The sequence below is a fragment of the Diceros bicornis genome, chromosome 12 (assembly GCF_020826845.1).
Source record: "Diceros bicornis minor isolate mBicDic1 chromosome 12, mDicBic1.mat.cur, whole genome shotgun sequence".
Lineage (NCBI taxonomy): Eukaryota > Metazoa > Chordata > Mammalia > Perissodactyla > Rhinocerotidae > Diceros > Diceros bicornis.
The window spans coordinates 56,669,934-56,691,140 of NC_080751.1; positions in this window are offsets into that span (position 1 = coordinate 56,669,934).

Consider the following 21,207-nt stretch of genomic DNA (forward strand, 5'->3'; position numbering starts at 1 on the left):
AAGATGTAATGGAAAAAATGAGCCTTTGAATATAAGAGCATAGGAATGCAATTCCTTCTTCGAGGCCTAGCATCTGGGCGATTGAAAAGCGAGTGTCCTGGGAAGGGGCCATGCTGGGCCGAGTCCTCTGTCATTTGTTAGCACCGGCGTGAACTGCAAAGACTGATGTTCATGCCATTCCAGGAGAGAAGATGTCGGAGGGAAGAAGGAGGCTTCTGGGTGGTCAGGTATGAGGGACCGAGGAGGCTCCACCTGTTGTATGAGGTAGCCTACGCTCCAGAGATGGAGGCAACCAATAAGGGATGTTCATCTACCCCCTACAGTTCCTCCTGGTATTGTATGGAAAGTTGGCATGGAGACCTTGAGTCATTCATGATATAACTGGCATTTGGGAGGATGTGAGCAGAAAAGAGATTTGACACCCCCACCTCCTACTTCTTCTCAGGTGACTAGGAGGGGTTTCTCCTCAGGAAGAAGAAGGAGAGGTTTTAGAGATTCTTACCCAGGGCCACACAGGTACAGTGGTTCAGATTGTGCACTGCACAAAGTCAGCACATTGAAGGAGGCAACATTCACAGCCAGATATATACCAACCGGAATGAGAATAGGCAAGAAGTTGTAGATATTCTAGGCCTCCTGGCTGGAGCAGCCCCCATCTTTGTAAACTGCCCCCTGCACACACAGCCACGCACAGACTTGAGAGCAAATGCTTGCACACACTCACTAGCACAAAGCCAGTGCACAGCCAAGTTTGTCTCAAATGCACTGTGGGTGTACTGAGGTCTCTTCTCTCACCACTTGCTGCTGCTCTTAGACGCCCAACTTTTAACACCCACCCCTCCCCCAACTTTAGACTTAACACCTCAGTTCACCTAGAAGGCTGGGGAAGGGCGAAGTGACGAGCTCATGGTGATGTTGAGCTGTGTGTGAGAGAGCAAGGGTGTGAGTATGCCTGAGCCCAGCCTAGATTGCTCCATGCTAGGACCTGGGAAGTCTGCCTGGGCCAAGCCAAGGAGCTGAGCCAGCTTATGCCACTGCACAGGTTGTGCAAAAATATACTAACTTAAAGTGTTTTTAACTTGAGGAGGGGGACACTTTTCCTGACTTGCAGTAGCTAGTGGCAGCCCTGGCCTTGCCCTGCATTCCCCCTCCCCTCTTTTCACACCTCAACAAGTTGTATCATTTCTGCTCCCTCTTGGGTTCCAAGAAGACAAATTCTGAAAGGCAAATTCTTATGTTTCCAAATCTCAGCTAGCATAACACACTAAATAAAGAATATGAAAGAGCTTTGAAAACATAAAATACTAGTTAGGGATTGCAAACTCTTACACACGCTGGAGGCAGAGAGGAGGCAAACAACCTACATGTGTAAAGTAAGCCTTTTATTTATGTTATTTTTTTGGTCAGTTTTATCGAGGTGCAATTTACATACGAGAAAATTTACAAACCTCAAGTGTACAATTCAATGAGTTTTGATAATTGTGTACAGACATGCAACTACCACAACAATCATGATATAGAATATTTCTATTACCCCAAAAAATTCCCAAGTGGTCCTTACCAGTCAATCCTCTCCCTCCAACTTCTGGCCCCTGGCAACTACTGATCTACTGTTGTTTTGCCTTTTCCAGAATTTCATATAAATGGAAACCATACATTATGCAGTCTTTTGTGTCTGGCTTCTTTCTCTTAGCATAGCGCTTTTAAGATTCATTCATATTGTGCATGTTATCAGTAGTCTGTTCCTTTTAACTGCTAAGTAGTATTTCTTTGAATGGGCATACCACAATTCTTTATCCATTCATCAATTGATGGACATTTTGGGTTGTTTCTGGTTTTTGGCTATTATGAATAAACCTCCCACAAACATTCACACACATGTTTCTGTAAGATATGTTTCCCTTTCTGTGGGGTAAATGTGTGTTTAATTTTATAACAAACCCCAAAACTGTTTTCCAAAGTGGCCGTACAATTTTTGCATTTCCATAAGCAAAAACTGAGAATTGCTCCACGTTCCTGCCAAGACTTGGTATTGTTAGTTTTTTTATTTGTAGCATCTCTAGTGGGTGTGTCATGGTATCTCATTGGGGTTTTAATTTACATTTCCCTAATGACTAATGATGAGTATCTTTTTATGTGCTTGCTGGCCATTCCTATAACTTCTTTTGTGAAGTGTCTGTTCAAATTTCTTGCCCATTTATTTTGGGCTGTTTGTTTTCCTACAACTGAGTTTTAGGAATTCTTTATATATTCTATATTCAAGCCCTTTGCTGAATATACGTGTTGTAAAAATTTTCTCACAGTCCGTGGCTTGCCTTTTTATTTTCTTAACCATGTATTTTGAAGAGTGAACATTTTTAATCTCTAAGTCCATTTATGAAATTTTTATTTTACAATTTGTGATTTTGGTGTCATGCTCTTTGCCTAACCAAATGTTAGAAAATTTTTCTCCTATATATTCTTCTAGAAATTTAATAGTTTTAGATCTGTGATCCATTTTGAGTTAAGTTTTGTGTGGTGTGAGGTATTTATCAAGGTTCTTTTGTTTCCATACAGATATCCTGTCATTACAGCACCATATGTTGAAAAGACTATCCTTTCAATGCAATTGAATTACATTAGCACTTTTGTCAAAAATTGATCTTATGAGTGAGAATCTATTTCTGAACTCTCTGTTCTGTTCTCTTGATCTATATCTGGGGTGGACAAATTCTGTCTATCCCTGTTTTTGTAAATAAAGTTTTATTATAACACAGCCACACTCATCCATTTGTGTATTGTCTATGGCTGTTTTCATACTACAATGACAGAGCTGAGTAGTTATGACAGAGACCATATGGCCTGCAAAACCTAAAATATTTACTATCTGGCCCTTTAAAGAAAAAGTTTGCTGACCTCTGATCTATATGTCTATCCTTATGGTGATACCGCACTCTAGATTACTGAAGCTTTATAGTCAGTCTAAAAGTCAGATAGTGTAAGTCCTCCAGCTTTGTTTGTCTTTTTCAAAATATTTTAGCTATTCTAAGTCCTTTGCCTTTCCATATTAGTTTAAAACCAGTTTGTCAATTCTTCAAAAGACAAGATAGGATTTTGATTGGGACTGCATTAAGTCTAAAGAACAAACTGAGGAGGTCAGCCATTGTAACAATATTGAGTCTTCCAAACTATAACATGTTATATTCTCTATTTATCTAGTTCTTTAATTTCTTTTTGCAGTGTTTTGCTGTTTTCAGTGTACAGATCTTACACATCTTTTTGCAAAATTTATTCCTGAGTGTTTTTTTTTAATGCTATTATGAATGGAGTTGATTTTAAAACTTTTATTTTCTAGTTGCTTGTTGCTGATATATAGAAATACCATTGATTTTTATATATTGACTGTGTACCATGTCTAACTGGCTTAATTCACTTATTAATTCTAGTCAGTTCCTTTTGGTAGATTCTTAATCTACCAAATTTTTTCATATACAACAGTGTCGTCTATAAATAAAGACAGTTTTACCAAATACAGAACTATTCAAGCTTTTTATTTTTTTTCATTAAGTTGTTTTACCAATTGTCAAGAAGGGAGAGTTTAAACTTCCAACTATGATTATGGAATTGTGTATTTCTCCCTTTAATGCTGTCAATTTCTCTTCAAGTATTTTGAAGCTCTGTTATTTGGCACATACACTGTGTGATTGTTATATCTTTCTGTTGAATTGACCCTTCTGTCATTATGAAATGTCCCTCCTTATCTCTGGTAATATATTTTGTTTTGAAATCTATTTTGTCTGATATTAATATAGCCAGTTTAGCCTCATATGCTTCCTCTTTGCATGGAATATCTTTTCCCATTCATTTACTTTCAACCTGTCTCTACTTTTACACTTAAAGTGTGGCTTTTATAGGCAGCATAGAGAAGAGTCTTTATTTTTTTGTTTTGTTTTCACCCATTCTAACAATCTTTGCCTTTTAATTGGAGTAGTTAGTCCCTTAATGTCCAATGTAATTATTGATATTGTTGGGTTTGGGCCTACCATTTCTATTTTATTTTTTGTTTTGTTTTGTTTTCTTTTTTTTTTGTGAGGAAAACTGGCCCTGAGCTAACATCTGTGCCCATCTTCATTTTGTACGTGGGATGCTGCCACAGCATGGCTTGATGAGCGGTGCATCAGTCCACGCCTGGGATCCGAACTTGCGAACCCCAGGCCACCAAAGCAGGGTGTGCGAACTTAACCCCTACACCACTGGGCCCGCCCCTCTCCTCCGTTCTTGAATGATATTTTCACTGGATATAAAATTCTGGTTCACAGGGGCCAGCCCAGTGGCATAGCTGTTAAGATCGTGTGCTCTGCTTCGGTGGTCCAAGGTTTGTGGGTTTAGATCCCAGGCGCGGACTTATATATCACTCGTCGAGCCATGCTGTGGCGGCGTCCCACATACAAAATAGAGGAAGATTGGCATAGATGTTAGATCAGGGACAATCTTTCTTAAGCAAAAAGAGGAAGATTGGCAGCAGATGTTAGCTGAGGGCCAATCTCCCTCAACAACAACAACAAAAAATTCTGGGTGACAGTTTTTTTCTTTCAACATTTTAGTGATATTGTCTCACTCTCTTCTAGCCTCATCATTAAAGGCTGATGAGAAGTCAGCCTTTAATCAGATCATTGTCGTTTTTCTCCTGTTGCTTTCAAGACTTACTCTTTATCTTTGGCTTCCAATAGTTTGACTATGATGTACCTTGGCATGGGCTTCTTTGTGCTTATTTTGCTTGGTGTTTGTTTGTCATTTTATCTACATATTTCTGTTTTCCATCAAAATTGGGAAAATTTTGGCCATTATGTCTTCTGATATTTTTTCTTTCCCGTTCTCTCTTTCCTCTACTTCTGGTTCAAACTGTATATATATATTTGGCCACGAGATATCATCTAAGAGGTCCCTGCGACTCTTTTTTCCCAGTATTTTTCTCTTTGTTATTTACCCTGGATAATTTTGACTGATCTGTCTTCAAGTTCACTAACTCTTCTCTCATGTCTATTCAGTTAAGTCCACTCAGTGAATTCTTTATTTCACAAATTGCATTACAAATGGTTCCTGACTTACGATGGCTTAACTTATGATTTTTTCGCTTTATGATGGTGTGAAAGCAATACACATTCAGTAGAAACCATACTTTGAATTTTGATATTTTTCTGGCTAGTCATAATACTCTCTTACGATTCTAGGGAGTGGCAATGAACCACAGCTCCCAGTCAGCCATGCAATCATGAGGGTAAACAACCAATACACTTAAAACCATTCTGTACCCATACAACCATTCTGTTTTTCACTTTCAGTATAGTATTCAATAAATTACATGATATAGTCAACATTTCATTATAAAATAGGCTTTCTGTCAGAGGATTTTGCTCAAATGTAGGCTAAGGTAAGTGTTTGAGCACGTTTAAGGTAAGCTAGGCTAGGTATATTAAATGCATTTTTGACTTATCATATTGTTAACTTATGATGAGTTTATGAGGATGTAACCACATTGTAAGTTGAATAAGATTTATATATAGCTCCAGGATTTCTATTTGGTTCCTTTTTTATTGTTTCTATTTCTCTGATGAGACTTCCAATTTCTCTGCTAAAATTTGCATGCACTGAAAACAAATTTGTTTTACTTTATTAAAGATAATTATAATAGCTGCTTTAAAATCCCTGTCTGTTATTTCCAACATCTGGTTCGTCTCTGGGTTGTACTTGATTGGTTTGTATCTTGAGAATATGTTTTATTTTCTTGGTCTTTCATTTGTAGATTATTTTGGATTGTTAATTTTATGAGTATTATGAGTGTTAATTTGTGGAGATTCTGGATAGTGTTATTGTGATGGTCACTTTTATGTGTCAGCTTGGCTGGGTCACAGTGTCTAGATATTTGCCCAAACATTGTTCTAGATGTTTCTTTGAAGGTGTTTTCTGGATATGGTTAACATTTGAATTGGTGCACTTCGAGTAAAGTAGATTACTCCCCACAGTAAGGGTGGGCCTTATCCAATCAGTTGAAGGCCTTGACAGAACAAAGAGTGACCTCTCCCGAGGAAAAAGGAATTCTGCCAGCACACTATGTTTAGACTCAAACTGCAACTATTCCCTGGATCTCCAGCCTGCCAGCCTACCCTGCAGATGTTGGACTTACCAAGCCTCCACAACTGTGTGAGCCAATTCCTTGAAATAAATCTCTCTCACTTGCTCTCCCCTCCGCACCACACAGCGTTGGTTCTATTTCTCTGGAGAACTCTGACTAATATAGCTATTTTTCACCAATAAGTATTATTTCTTTTGTTTTGGTGGGTAATTTTCTTGGTGAGCCTGGAATGGCAAGTCTTGTTTCTGAAACTGGGGGCCAACTTACTTTAACTATACTCAGTTAGTTGTCTGTTTGCAAAAGCAGTTAGATAATGCATTACTAACACCCACCCTATCCATAACATCTCTGATGCTTGGGTCCCCATGGTAATGGGTGGGGTGCTTAAGTTGTTTTTCAGGAACTGAGAGTCAATTCCTTATCCAGTTCAGACAGGTTAAGACCACTGACTCATCAACTGGGCCTGCAGGAATGCCTGATAGGTGACCCTTTGACATCAGAGGGTCAAAAACTCCACCCTCAGATCATGCTAATACCACCATTCTGCATCCTGTGAAGAGCCATGAAGCTTGACTACGCTTCCCCAGATCCTTGATTACCTCACTTCTCCTTACCTTCAATGATCTATCCCCACATTCCAGGCCACCCTGCTCCTTTATCCCATAAATATCCCTAATCCCCATTTTCAGGGAGGCAGATCTGAGACTTGTTCTCCCATCTCCTAGCTTGGCTACCTTGTGAATAAACACTTTCTCTGCTGCGAAGTCATCGTCTCAGTGATTGGCATACCATGTGGTGGGCAAAAGGAACCTGGTTTGGTAACAGGTGCAACATCTTCATTCTCTGTTCATATCAATCATCTTTAACTGAACTACTGTGAGTCTGTTCCATGCATGTGTGGTTTGAGAATCAGTCAGAGAGATGGGTAGACAGAGTCTGGATATCTCCTCTCTAGTTCTTTTCTGTCTGAGATTCCACTCTCTTCAGTCTTCGCTGGTTTCCTGGCTTCTTTTTTTCTGGTTTCCCAGGCCATAAGGACTGTATGTTTTCCCTGTGACTCCATGCATCCTTTGTGCACAACATGGGATGCGATTATCTCTGGGCCACAAGTCTCAAAGACGAGAGCTTCTACGTATAGGTCGGTCCGTCTGCTTCTGTTCACTCTCCACTGCCTGCAGGGCGCCAGCTACGGCTCAGTCCGGTTTGCCTTTGGTGGGCTGCTTTGTGTCTGCTCCACTCATGAGTCAGTGGGGTGGATCAGAGAGGCAGGTAGAGAGTTTGTCTGATTCTGTACCTTCTCCAGTATTTTCAGGTAGTTCCTTTTTGTATTAAGCCCAGGTTTTATCATTGTTTTCTGCAAGGAAGAGTCATGTGCTAGAGTCTTAATCTGTCACACTCAGAAGCAATCTCAGCTTTTGTATTTCTGAAAAAGTCTATTTACCTTCATTTTTGAAGGATATTTTTGTTCTTGGTTGACACTTTTTTCTTTCAGTACTTTAAAGATGTCTCTCCACTATCTTCTGCTTTGCATCGTGTCCAACAAGATGTCTGACACCATCCTTATCTTTGTTCCTCTGCATGTAATCCGTTCTTTCCCTCTGGCTACTTTTAATATTTTCTCTTTATCATTGGTTTTTAGCAATTTGATTATGATGTGCCTTGATGTTGTTTTCTTTGCTTGGGGTTTGTTGAGTTTCTTTGATTTGCAGGTTTATCGTTTTCATCAAATTTGGAAAATTTTCAACCATTATGTCTTCAAATAATTTTTCTGTCTTCTTCACTCTACCCTCTCTTTCTAGGACTCCAGTTACATGTATCTAAGCCTGCTTAATGTTGTATCAGCTCACTGAGGTTCTGTTCGTTTTTTTAGATCGGTCTTTTTTTCTATCTGTATTTTATTTTGGATTGTTTCTATTGCTATGTTTTCATAGTCAATAATCTTTTCTTATGTAATGTCTGATCTGCTATTAGTCCCATTAATCCCAATGTATTTTTCATCCCTAGAATTTTTATTTGGGTCTCTTTTATATCTTCTATGTCACTCCTCATGATGTTCCTGCTCTCCTCTACCTTCTTGAACATATGGACTATATTTATGATAGGTGTTTTAATATCCTTGTCTACTATCAGCTGTATAATTTCTGGATCTGTTTCTATTGACTGATTTTTTTTTCTGCTTCTTTGAATGACAGGTAATTTTTTTATTGAATGCCAGATATTTTGCATTTTATGTTGTTGGGTACTAGAATGTTTTTTATTTTTTCAATATTTGGAGATTTTAATATGGGATGCAATTAAATCACTTGGAAACAGTTTGATTCTTTCAAGACTTACTTTTAAGCTTTGCTAGGTGCGTCCAGAACAACCCTTAGACTGGCTAATTTGGCCTGGCTATTGAGGCAATTTCCTTCTGGGGACTCTATGCCCAGGGTGTTGGGAGGTCTTTCTACTCTGGCTGGTGAAAACACCAACTCTTCCCAGCCTGTGTAAGCTTTGCTGACTGTTCCATCTCCTCCTCCTTTACAGTGCTTCTTTACGCAATGTCAGTCATTTCTGCACACACACGTATTGATTGGTACCCAGGCAAAAATTCAACGAGACTCCCCTGCAGATCTCCAAGAGTTCTCTCTGTGCTGCAGCCTGGAAACTCTCTCCAGACAGTGAGCTGGGACACTTGCAGGACTCATATCATGTGTTTCTCTTCTCTCAGGGATCATGATCCTGAGCTCCCTGTTATCCAACGTCTTAAAACCATTGTTTCATATTTTTTGTTCAATTTTACAATTGATTAAGGCAGAGGATAAATCTAGGTCCTGTTACTTCATCATGGCCCAAAGTACTCATTGCTTTTATTCTTTTAAGTAATCTTTTTTATTGAAGCATAGCATACCTACATAAAAGTGTGCAAATCCTAAGTATAGCTCAATAAAATTCCACAAAATAAACACACCTGTGTCACCACCTCCCACATTAATAAATAGAGCATCACTAGCACCCCAGAAACGTCATGTTCCTTTCCAATCATTACCTGTGCCCCCAGGGTAACCACAATTCTAATTTCTAGCACCACAGTACCTGTTTTTGAACTTTATATAAATGGAATCATGTAATATGTACTCCTTTATGTCTGCTTTATTTCATTCAACATTACATTTGTCAGATTCATCCATGTCATTAGGTGAAGCAATAATTAGTTCATTTTTGTTGCTGTGTAACATTCCATTGTATGAATATACCACGTTGTTCAACTACTCTACTGTTGATGGGCATTTGGGTTATTTCCAGTTTGGGGCTGTTATGAATAGTGCTGCTATGATCATGTTTCACATTTTTTTGTGTACATATGTTTGTGTTTGTAGGAGTAGAACTGCTGAGTCATAGGCTAGGCACCTCTTCTACTTTAGCAGATAACACCCAATAGTTTTCCAAAATAGTTGTCCCAACTTACATTCCTACTGGCATTGTATGAGAGTTCCAGTTGCTCCATAGTCTCACCAAGGATTGCTATTATGTCTTTTTCATTTTAGCCATTCTGATGGATTTTACTTACACAGCCTTTCAGAACACCCCACAGGCATAATAAAACTACCAGGTGGAATGAGGTAACAGTGTGCCAGTTTTAGACTCCTGTATGTCAGGTGTTTCTCCCCAATGGCTTTGAGCATTTTCAAAAGCTTTCAGTTGTTACGTTTGTGTTCATCAACATTATTTGAGCAGAATTTGAAAGCTAAGTGTTGGATGATTCACCAGTGAAGATATGGTGGGAGGGAAGGCAAACAAGGGCGTTCTTGGCAGAGGAAGCAATATATGGAAAGGAAGTCATAAAAGGACCTGGCTCAGGGCTGCCTGGTACGATTACACATGATTGTTAGAGTTGCTATTCATTCCTCTGTCTGTGGGAATGGCACCTCCAGGAACTGTGCCGTGCAGAACCCAGGAAGCCGTGCACAGCAGCCATGCCTGTTGGTTGATCCCATGACAGTCAGGGATGATAAGAAGTTTGGTATGACTGGAAGGCAGGGTGAGTAGGGCAGAGAAGCAGGAGAAGCCAGATCCAGAGTTGGGGCAATATAACTGACTCAGATTTTGTCAGACGCTTACTTTAAAACTCCACCCCACCCCCACACCTACTAGAGGAGGGATTGTACAAGCTTCCTCCTCTTGAATCCCTCAGCCCTCTGAGCCAACAGGGCTGCCCCTGAACTTGGGCCAATGTGAAACCCAAGCCAGGAAGGAGAAATGCTGAGCACGCTCCAGCTTGTCTTGCTACACCACTCTGGTCTCAACAAGTTGAGGAACCAACGCCTCATCCTTCCTCTATCTTGGGCTTCCTCTCTTGCCTATAGCCTCAGCACACTCCTCTGCCTGGGAAAACTGGGTAAACCTGGAATGGGAGCTGTGCCCCACCTTCCTAACCCCTAGGCTCATGTTACTGAGTCACCAGATGTGGTTTCTTAGGGCACAAGAAAGTGAAAGGAAGATCTCAGGATCCGCCCGTATCTTCCCCAAGGCCTGTCAGAGTGGTAGGTATCCCTCTGAAAGAGATTCCTTGGGTTGACACTCTTTGTCTCTTTGTTGAGGTGGGGCCCCCCCGTTGGGCTAGAAGGAACTATGCACTGTCTGTCAGAGAGGGCAGGGTCTCTTCTGGAAGGTGAAGTTCCTTCCACGTACTTGGATAAAAAGTGTATTCCTTAAAGTAGAAAATGGGACCAATGGAAGTGTTCCGGGAAATGGCAGAGCGAGACTCTCCCTTGGCTCTGTCTACAAAGGGAGTAGCTCTGGAGAAGTAAGTGGTAAGATGGCACCTCCCCAAGGAGGAGACAAGAGCCAGGACAAGGTACTGGGAAAGTGCAAACCACAGTTGCACCAGGATGTTGAGACTAGAGCATACATCATGAGACCAGATGTCAACTGGAGATTTTGGGCCCTGGGACTAAGTTAACTATATGAGTAGTTATAGTTATAGTAGTTATATAAAGCTAAGTAAAAACTTAGCTTTTTGGCTAATTTTTCTGCTTTTTCACAAGGTTAACTTTTTTGTGTGTGTGTGAGGAAGATCGGCCCTGAGCTGACATCTGCCAATCCTCCTCTTTTTGCTGAGAAAGACTGGCCCTGGGCTAACATCTGTGCCCTTCTTTATATGGGACGCCACCACAGCATGGCCTGACAAGTGGTGCGTCGGTGTGCGCCTGGGATCCGAACCGGCGAACCCCAGGCCGTAGCAGAGCGTGCGCACTTAACCGCTTGTGCCACTGGGCCGGCCCCCACAAGGTTAACTTTTAAATCAATCAACAGGGATATACAGCACACTTAAAATGTGTTCACTGTGGTTTGGTCCTTATAAGGAGTAGAGAACAAGACACACAGGTTCTCCCCTCAAGGAGGCTACTAACTAACTACAGAGAGGAGAACAAGGCTGTGAAACTCCTAAGGAACAGTACAACTGATATGATTTTTTGTTTCTATTTTAACCCAAAATTAAAATTAGCCCGAACTCCCTGAGCAGACACCAGCTGGGCAACAGTGAGAGTGTTAAGCATCCCAGGAGGAGAGGAGGAGCTATCCTGGCCTTCAAAATTGTTTCCAGTTCATCCATGAGTGTAGATGATCCATGCGTGAACTGTCAAATAAACTGTAATATTCCTAAAAAGCAAATAGACAAGACAATGAAAGAGTATATCTAACTAAATGGTAAACTGTGTGGGCTGAGGGGGTCCCCAGGCACCAAAGATGCTCTAGGTGCTGTAGAAGGCCCGGTTCTCACTGGACGGGGGCTGAAGGAAGGGGAGGTTTTGGATAAACAAACTAAGGGCATCCTAGACAGGTGAACAGTGTGGGGAAAAGGCAAGGACATCATCACCTTCAAAATCACTCCCATTTCTATTGAATTTTAAAGTTCTCAAAGAACCTTCATAACTCCAATCTATTTTTGATCTTCCCAGCAGCCTTGAGCATCTGGCAGAATGGAGATTCCCACTCACAAGGAAAGTGAGAACTGGAGAGTAGCTATTGATTTTGTTTGTTCAGCATCCCTCTCTCCCATCTTCTGCAACTAGGACCCTGATTTTTCTTGGAAAAGCATCTCTCTCCGCTCTCAGATCAACCAGGGTTCTGAGTCCACCCCTGAATCCAGGGTGGGCCTAACCAGACCTGGCCCACCACTACTGGCCACAGGAGTTCAGGGATGGACATGTGACTCAAGCAGGCCAATGAGACTCACATCCAGAACCTTTGCTGGAACAACTGGGTAAGAGATTAAAGCCAACACGGAGGAAAGCAGAGTCAAGAGACTGTTTTCTGGTGACATTGTTTGGGTCCTTAGATCTGGCTGTGCCTGAAGCCAGACTTATCCAAGGATTTTTCAGAGAGGTAAGCTATTACTTTTCCTTCTTGATTTAAGCCGGTTTGAATTTGGTTTCTCTTGCTACTAAAAAAGTCCTGACTAATTAGGAAAGCTTAGACAACATATTTAAATTCAGACAGCTAATAAATGACAGAGAGGGGCCTAGAATACAGGTTTTATGTTTCTGATCCTGTGCTCTTAGACTAAGTGTAATGATTAGAGCGAAGGTGGTGTGGGAGAGGGTTATTAAGCACAGTGGGGTCAGCCTGATGGGGCCTGAGTAAAAGACATGCTGGGGAAGTTAGGCAAGGAATAGGGAGACGCAGAAGGTTCTTGAACAATTTAAAAGAGACATTGAAAGAAAATAATGGTATAGCAGTATTCTGTTTCTTTTTTTTTTTTTTTTGTGAGGAAGATCAGCCCTGAGCTAATATCCATGCTAATCCTCCTCTTTTTGCTGAGGAAGACCGGCTCTGAGCTAACATCTATTGCCAATCCTCCTCTTTTTTTTTCCCCCAAAGCCCCAGTAGGTAGTTGTATGTCATAGTTGCACATCCTTCTAGTTGCTGTATGTGGGACGCGGCCCCAGCATGGTGGGAGAAGCAGTGCGTTGGTGCACTCCCGGGATCTGAACCAGGGCCGCCAGTAGCAGAGCGCACGCACTTAACTGCTAAGCCACCGGGCCAGCCCCTAGTGTTCTGTTTCTTAATGTAGGGGATGGTTGTAGCCCACATAACTTCACTCTAAATTATGCGTATAGGTTTTGTAAGTTCCTCTGAATAAATACCAGATAGAATGCATAATGTTTAAAAATGAAACAGAAAATAATATGGTGGCAGTGGTCAACAGAATGGGATGGAGAAGAGAGACCCTGGAACCAGAGATGCTGGAAGGAAGCTGGTGCTGAGATGGAGGCTTAGGGTAAGGAAGGTGTGGAGCAGGGGGAACAGGGATGGAGGGGGATGGAGGGGGATGGTGCTTTGTGGGCGAATGAGGGCGTGAGTTAAATATGATCCAAATAGTGGTAGTGATGACAGAGACAGGGTAGTTGAGAGTTAAGGACCTAGTTGGTGGTGTGTGCAGTTACATTTTAAATTTGTTCAGGTGGGAATGTCCAAGCTATGGGTCTGTAGTATCATTTGGTTGGAAGGAACAGAAGCGTCCTGGAGCTAGCTTAGGTGGGAAACTGGAAAACCAGAAACAGAGGCTCCTCTCTCCCTATCTTGGGGGCGCGTGGAGTCTTTCCTCCACTCTTCTCTGCATCTGCAGACCAGGTTCTTCTGCTTCCTCAGAGAGGGGGGCACACCTGGCAGAAGCTGGGGTGCCCTGGCAACCCCGCGGAAGACTATTATTAAAGCAGCTGAGGGGCCCGCCCAGTGGCGTAGTGGTTAAATTTGCACGTTCCGCTTCGGCGGCAGCACGGTTCACCGGTTCGCATCCTGGATGCGGCCCTAATCACTGCTCATCAAGCCATGCTGAGGTGGCGTCCCATATAGAAGAGCTACAACTCTACAACTATGATACACAGCTATGTACTGGGGCTTTGGGGAGATAAAAGAAAAAAAGAGGAAGATTGGCAACAGATGTTAGCGCAGGGCCAGTCTTCCTCAAAAAAAGGCAGCTGAGCAGGAGCACCAGCTGGAAAAGCTGTCAAAAATGTCCAGAAGTGACCAAGTGGGTGACAAGCGGGTCCTGGTGTGGGCGAGGTGTAAGATCTGTGTTCAAGGAAAGCAAGAGAAAAGAGAGACTGATTTTAGTCTGGGAAGGGGAAGCAACAAGTGAAGATCTGAGACCGGGCAGTGCTGACATGGAGGAGGGTGTGAGAGGCCTGGTGGCTTGTGACATTCTCTACAGGACTCTTCCTTCCAGCTCCAACAGGCTCTCCAGCCCCAGCCCCTCCCACTTCCCTGCGGCCGCCCCCCTTCCCTCCAAACTCCTTAAAAGCTGCCAACACTCCCTTGCTCTCCTCCTCCGCACTCCCCCACCCTCAGCACCAGGCTGCCCTGCTGGCACTCCTTAGAAACGTGCTAGCAACGTCTCCAAGGACCTTCCGGTTGCCGTATCCAGGCCACAGATACCCTTCAGTTCTCATCTGGTTTCATTCATTTGTTGTTCATTCATTCATTTATTCAAAGAATATTCATTAGCTGCCAACTACTTGTCCCGTGTTGGGGATACGACATTGAGCAAGATCAATTAGGGAGAGGCTCTCTGTAAAGACAGTGTACACGTCTTCCTCCCAAGATGCCACACATTCATGCATGCACGCGCGTGAGCACACACACACGCAAACACATGCTCTCGCTTTGTCTGTTTACATCCTCCCCAAAGCCTCTGGCTTGGGACACAGAAAAATGGAAGGAAGTTAGGCCAGCAGCCCAAGGAAGCCGGGGAGCAAGAGGAGGCAGGGAGCCCAGAGGGGGCCCCTCAGGATGTACTCATCAGTCACCCGGCCTTTTGCAAGTGGCCTGGAGAGTGTGTAACTCTGAATGGCAAGCACCCAATGGAGAAGCTCACAGTGCCAGGATCTCAGATTTGGGGCCACTTCAGGCAGTTCTTGAGGCAAGACCCTTCCCAGAGGGCTAGGGAGGGTCCCAGGGCCTGGTTCCAGCCTTCTGGGAGGCAAGAAGTCCGTGGCACATGCCTGCTACGTTGTACTCCTTTACTGAATCCTGGCCTTGCTCCTGGAGCATGAAGCTTCTACAACTGCCCCCTTTCTCCCTCCCCTCCCCAGAAAGGGGAGTCTCTGGGCAGGACACTAACATCCTACAAAGGCAAGGAGCCAGCCCATTGGTCTCCAGCTGGCTGCACGCCCAAGGGTTCTGGTGGTGGAAGGTGGAAGAATTTTCCTTTCTTTCACTTCCTGGGGAATTATATAAAGGGAAGAATAAAGAGAAGGAGAAAGAAGAAAGGGGTAGGAGAAAAGAGGGAGTAGGAAAAGAAGGAGGAGGTGGAAAAGGAAAGCATTTTTTAAAAAAAGCACAGCCCTGATCATATTAGTTCTCTGCTTTTAATAACTTCCCACTGCTCATTAGGTAACCACACCGCTTCTTGACTCTTCCGCTTCCCTCCCCACCCCCTCCAGTCATATGGCGGTGCTGGGGCCTGCTCTGCACGTTTTACACAGGTCTTGTGGGAAATTGCCCCATGGCGTTGCAGCAACTGAAACAGAGGGAGCAACCTAATGGGCCCTTCATAAGGAGCATAGAGAGCTACAAAAAGGAGGCTTTAGTCCTCGGTCTGTGACTATAGGACCATGGGAAAATCATGGTCTCTAAGCCTCTCTTTCTTCACCTGTTCAGTGCTCAAGGCGAACAATCCCTGCCCTGCCTGCATGGCCGGGTTGTTGTGAGGCTCAGGTGATATAATGAGCCTAGAAACCCTTGTGAATTATCAAGCACTCAACAAAGAAGGGATTGTTCCTGCTACTGAGTAAATTACCTTGAGAAGTGTTGGCGGCCTGCCCCTTTCATCTCTCAGGGCTTTTCTAACAACTCTTCATGTCATTACAACACTTTGAGCTTTTCAAAGTACTTATATATATTGTGTCATTTGCTCTGACACCATCTCTGTGCAGTGGCTGGACAGGGCTGCCCCTTGCTGGGCATATAAGGGCACAGGCTCAGAGGGGTGACGTCACCAGGTGGCCCCGAGTCACGGGGCACATTGTGGCGGAGCCAGGCCTGAGCTCAGGTTTCCTGACTCCAGCTTGGGGCCTCTCCCAGCTCTTGGAGCGCTCTGCTCCCAGCGCGTATCAGCTGTTGTTCTCTTTAGGTTCTAAACCTTCAGAGGGTACAGACAAGATCTTCTTAGAGTATTACCTTCCTCCTCGCTGTTAGCATGGCCCTTGGATGCAGCTATTTCAAAGGACACTTGAGCCTTGGCCAGTGAGACGGGCTTGGATTTTGAAAATCTACTCACTGCAAGCCGGGGGGGGTTGCCCAGGCTCCTTGGTCACTCCTCTGTGACAGTGGTCAGTCAACAGTCAGGCAGAGGTGCGCATTTTGGACCATTCTGGAATCCTTCCTCCAGGTGTGATTCTAACCACAAGTGTGCTAATGCCTAAGTACTCCACGAACACCGTCTGATAGCTCACACTCACAACTAGTGAGTGTTACCCGTGTCCAGCCACTGGGCTAGAGAGAGGAAGAGAAATACATGCATGCTCCCGGGCCTGGAGCTGCTCTCAGCGGGAGAAACAGCACCACATGGAAAATAACAGCACAGAGGATGGTGGGAGTGCCCTCTCAAGGGGGGACACGATGATCCTCCAGGATGAGAGACACTATGCTCAGAAAGGCAGAGATCTCTGGGGACCAGGAGGCTCTGAGGAAGCTTCCTGGCTGAGGACACCCTCGTCCCCCTCCCCCAAGTCAGTCTCCGAGTCAGACTGAAAAGATCTTGCTGTTGGTGAATCACACCAGGAAACCGCCCCTGCAACATTCCAGGATGCAAAAGCCAGGACCTTGGTCTGACTGCTGATTGGTGGTGTGAGTCAGGGGAAAGGGCACAGACGGGCAGTCTGGAGCTGCAGGACTCTATGCCTTGATCTGCAGACAGCCAGATGAGGCGGAGAGATTCAGGCACTTTTCCTGTCAAGATCAAATGCCTGGGTGGCCAGAGTTTGGCCTCAACCCAAGTCTCTTGACTTTGCACTATAGAAGACCCCCGAGAGTCATGATGATGGCAAAGGCGAGCATTTCAGAGGGAAGGCCAGGCAGGCAGTGGGAGACCCCATTTGGAATCCAAGAAACAGAGCAAGGCTGGAATGTTAGTGGGTCTGGTCGGCAATCCCTCCCACCCCACCTCATCCTCTGCTTCCTTTTCCTGAGTCCCAGAGGGGTTGAAGGAGACTGAAAAGCATGATGGGAGTTGTTCCCACAACATTTATAATAGTTCAAAAAAAAAAAAAAAAAAAACCAGAGACAGCCTAAATGTGCAACAATAAGAAGAATGATCTGGAATAAATCATTGTATAAAGCTAAGTAGGGCCGGACCCGGGGCTTAGCGGTTGAGTGCACGCGCTCTGTTGCTGGCGGCCTGGGTTCGGATCCCGGGCGCGCACCGACGCACCGCTTCTCCAGCCATGCTGAGGCCGTGTCCCACATACAGCAACTAGAAGGATGTGCAGCTATGACAGACAACTATCTACTGGGGCTTTGGGGGAAAAAAATAAATCAATAAAATTAAAAAAAAAAAAAAAGCTAAGTAGCCATTCATAACAACAAAGCTTTTAGAAAATAATATAGAGTATCTTTGTGACCTGGGGGTAAAGGAAGAGTTCTTAAGCAAAACACAAAAAATGCCAATCAAAAAAGAATTAATAATATGTCTACATTAAAATTAGGGAATCTTAGGGGCCGGCCCAGTGGCGTAGTGGTTAAGTTTGCGTGCTCCGCTTCGGCGGCCTGGGGTTCGCAGGATCGGATCCCGGGTACAGACCTACGCACTGCTTATCAAGCCATGCTGAGGCAGGCAGTCATCCCACATATAAAGTAGAGGAAGATGGGCGGGGATGTTAGCCTAGGGCCAATCTTCCTCAGCAAAAAGAGGAGGATTGGCAACAGATGTTAGCTCAGGGCTAATCTTCCTCACACACAAAATTAAATAAATAAAATAAAATTAAGGCATCTTGGTTATAAAAAGGCACTATGAAAAAAATGAAATGCCAAGCCACAGAGAAGATGCTTGCAACGCATATAAGCAACAAAAAGCTCAAAGCCAAAGTATAAAAGAACTCTTATAAAGCAATAAGAAAAAGACAGGCAGCTCAGTAGGAAAATGAACAAGCAACTTGAATGGGCAAATCACAAAAGAAGACATTGACATGTCAATAAGCTTGTGAAAAGGTGCTCAACTTTATTCGTCATCAGGGAAATCCAAATTAAAACCACAATGAGATACCAAATACCTAAAACTGAGAATGCCAATATTAAGTGTTGGTATTGATGTGAAGCAACCGGAACTCTCATACACTGCTGGAGGTGCAAATTGTCACATCCACTTTGGAAAACAGTTTAACATCAACTGAAATTGAAGGTATGCATTCCCTATGACCCAGTAATTCCGCTCCTAGGTGTATATGCATCAGAAATGTGTTCAATGTACATAGGAGACACGGACAAGAATGCTCACAGCAGCATAAGTTGTAACAATCCCAAACTGGAAACAACCCAAATGTCCATCAAGAGTAGCTGATAGGTGGTTTAGTCATACAACGAAATATTATATAGCAGTAACACTACACACAACAGGCACAACTACATGGATGAATCTCTCCAATAAAAGAAAAAAAAAGCCAGATACAAAAGAATACAGATACAAAAAAAAAGAAACATACAAAAGTATGAGTTTATATAAAGCTCAAAAATGGGCAAAACAAAACTGTATTCTTTAGATGGTAAAAGAACAAAGAAAAGTGAGCAAGTGATTATCGTAAAAGCCCGGAGAGTGGTCACCTTAGAGACGAAGGAGGGAATTGTGACTGCAGGAGGGCCTGCGGGGGATTTCCGGGATGCTGGCAATGTCCTATTTTTGTGGTTGATACGTGGATGTTGTTTTATAATAATTCTTTAAGCAGTATATTTATGTAATGCAACTTTCTGAGTGTGTGTTTTGTTCAAGTAAACTGGGTGAAATTGCCAATATTCAACCATTTTTAACCTACAACATGGTGATTTCGTATTTCTAATATTTCACAATAAAAAAGAATTTACACTAAGTTAAGCAGCCATTCAAAATGATGATTGTGTAGCCAAGTCGTGGAAGCAACCTAAGCGCCCATCAATGGATGAATGGATAAAGTATACACACACACACACACACACACACACACACACAATGGAATACTACTCAGCCATAAAAAAAGACAAAATCATGCCATTTGCGACAACATGGATGGAACTTGTGGGTATATACTAAGTGAGATAACTTAGACAGAGAAAGAAAAATACCGTATTTCACTCATATGTGGAAGATAAACAAATACACACACAGATAAGGAGAACAGATTAGTGGTCACCAGAGGAGAAGGGGGTGGGGGAGGGCAAAAGGGGTACAGGGTGCATATGTATGGTGAGGGATAAAAACTGGACTGTACAGTCTATACTGTAACTGAAATATAGTGATGTCCACCTGAAATTACACAATGCTGTAAACCAATATGACCTCGATAAAATAATTTTTAAAGAAGAGATGATTGTGAAGGCTGTTAATAACTTCATTTACTCATTTCTTCATTAAACAGATGTTTCCTAGGGGCTTCATATGCACCAGGCATATTTCTAGGCACTGGGATACAGAATAAAAAATTCTGTCATGGTGCTTGCATTCTAATGGGAAGATAATCCATAAACAGATATAGAAACATCTAGAATGTCATATTGTAGTAAGAGCTATGAAGAAAAACAAAGCTGAGTAAGGATAGTAAGAGTAAGAGAGTGATGAAGAGATATTTTAGGAAGCATGGTCAAAAAGGCTTCTCTGAGGAGATGACATTTGAAAACACAACTGAATGAAGTGGGGGAGAGAAGCCACGTGCAGCCATGGGAGAAAAAGCCCGCAGCAGAGGAAGGAGCCAACGCACAGGCCCTATGACCGGAATGTGCTTGGCAGGACCCAAGAACAAGGAATCCAGTGTTGTTGGATCAGAGTGAGGGAAGGGGAGAGTATGAAACGGGAGAAGTGACCAGGGACTGATCACAGAAGGCCTACACGCCTGGCAAGGGACTTTGGATTTTATTCTGAGTGATGAGAGGCCATTGGAAGGTTGAGAGCAGGAAGTGGTATGACTTGATTCATAGTTTAGAAGGAAGATGCTGGCTATTCTGTGGAGGAGGGAGAGTAGAGGGGTAAGGTGGAAGCAGGGATTCCTGTTAAAATGCTGCCACAGTGTCCAGGCAGCGATGAAGGTGGCATGGATAGGCTGGCAGTGGTGATGGCGCAGTGTTTTGGAGTCGGGATTGACAGATTTTGTAGGTAGAACTCAAATAGAATTTGTCGATGGATTGCACATGGGGTAAGAAGAAGAGGAGTCAATAATGTGTGTAAAATTAAAAAGAAAATTGGGATACACAATTCTGCAGATAGTAGGGCCAAAACTCTTCAAAACATATTCCTAAATTACTGTTTTTGGTAATGAGAAACATAAGTATGGCAAAGTAGAAGAAATCCAGTTGGGGAGACAGAATATTTTCTTAGATGGATGGATAAGACCATAAAAAAACCAGACGCTAATTGTATATAGTACAAATGGCCACAGGAGGTAAGGAAAGAAAGAGACCCCCCACGGCCTGGAGGAAGGAGGAAAGCCTTTCCTGAGGAGGCAGGAGTTGAGATGGGTGTTGAAAGAAGGTGGAGTTAGTCCAGGTAGGGGCGGATTGGGAGCTGAGCCCCAGGGGCCCCGCACAGGGTGGTGGAAAGATCCCCAGCTTTGGAGGTGAAGAAATTAGGCTCAAGTCCCAGTACTGCCACTTACTACTTGGTTAATGTGAAGGTTAGATAAAACATCTGTAACCCACCTATTACGTGCTCAATGAAGGGTGGCTACTAAGGATAGTGCTTTTTTAATATTCAGATTTTTAAAATTTTTCATATTTTTCTATTCTTTTTGGGGAGGGGATGTGGAGTTGACGCAAATCCCATTCACCAGAAATGACAGCAGAGAAAGGAGAAAATAAGATATTGGGAAAAGAGGAGCTGTTAGAAATCTAGACTTGGACACAATTGGAGGTCTTTTGAGTTATCTTACAGT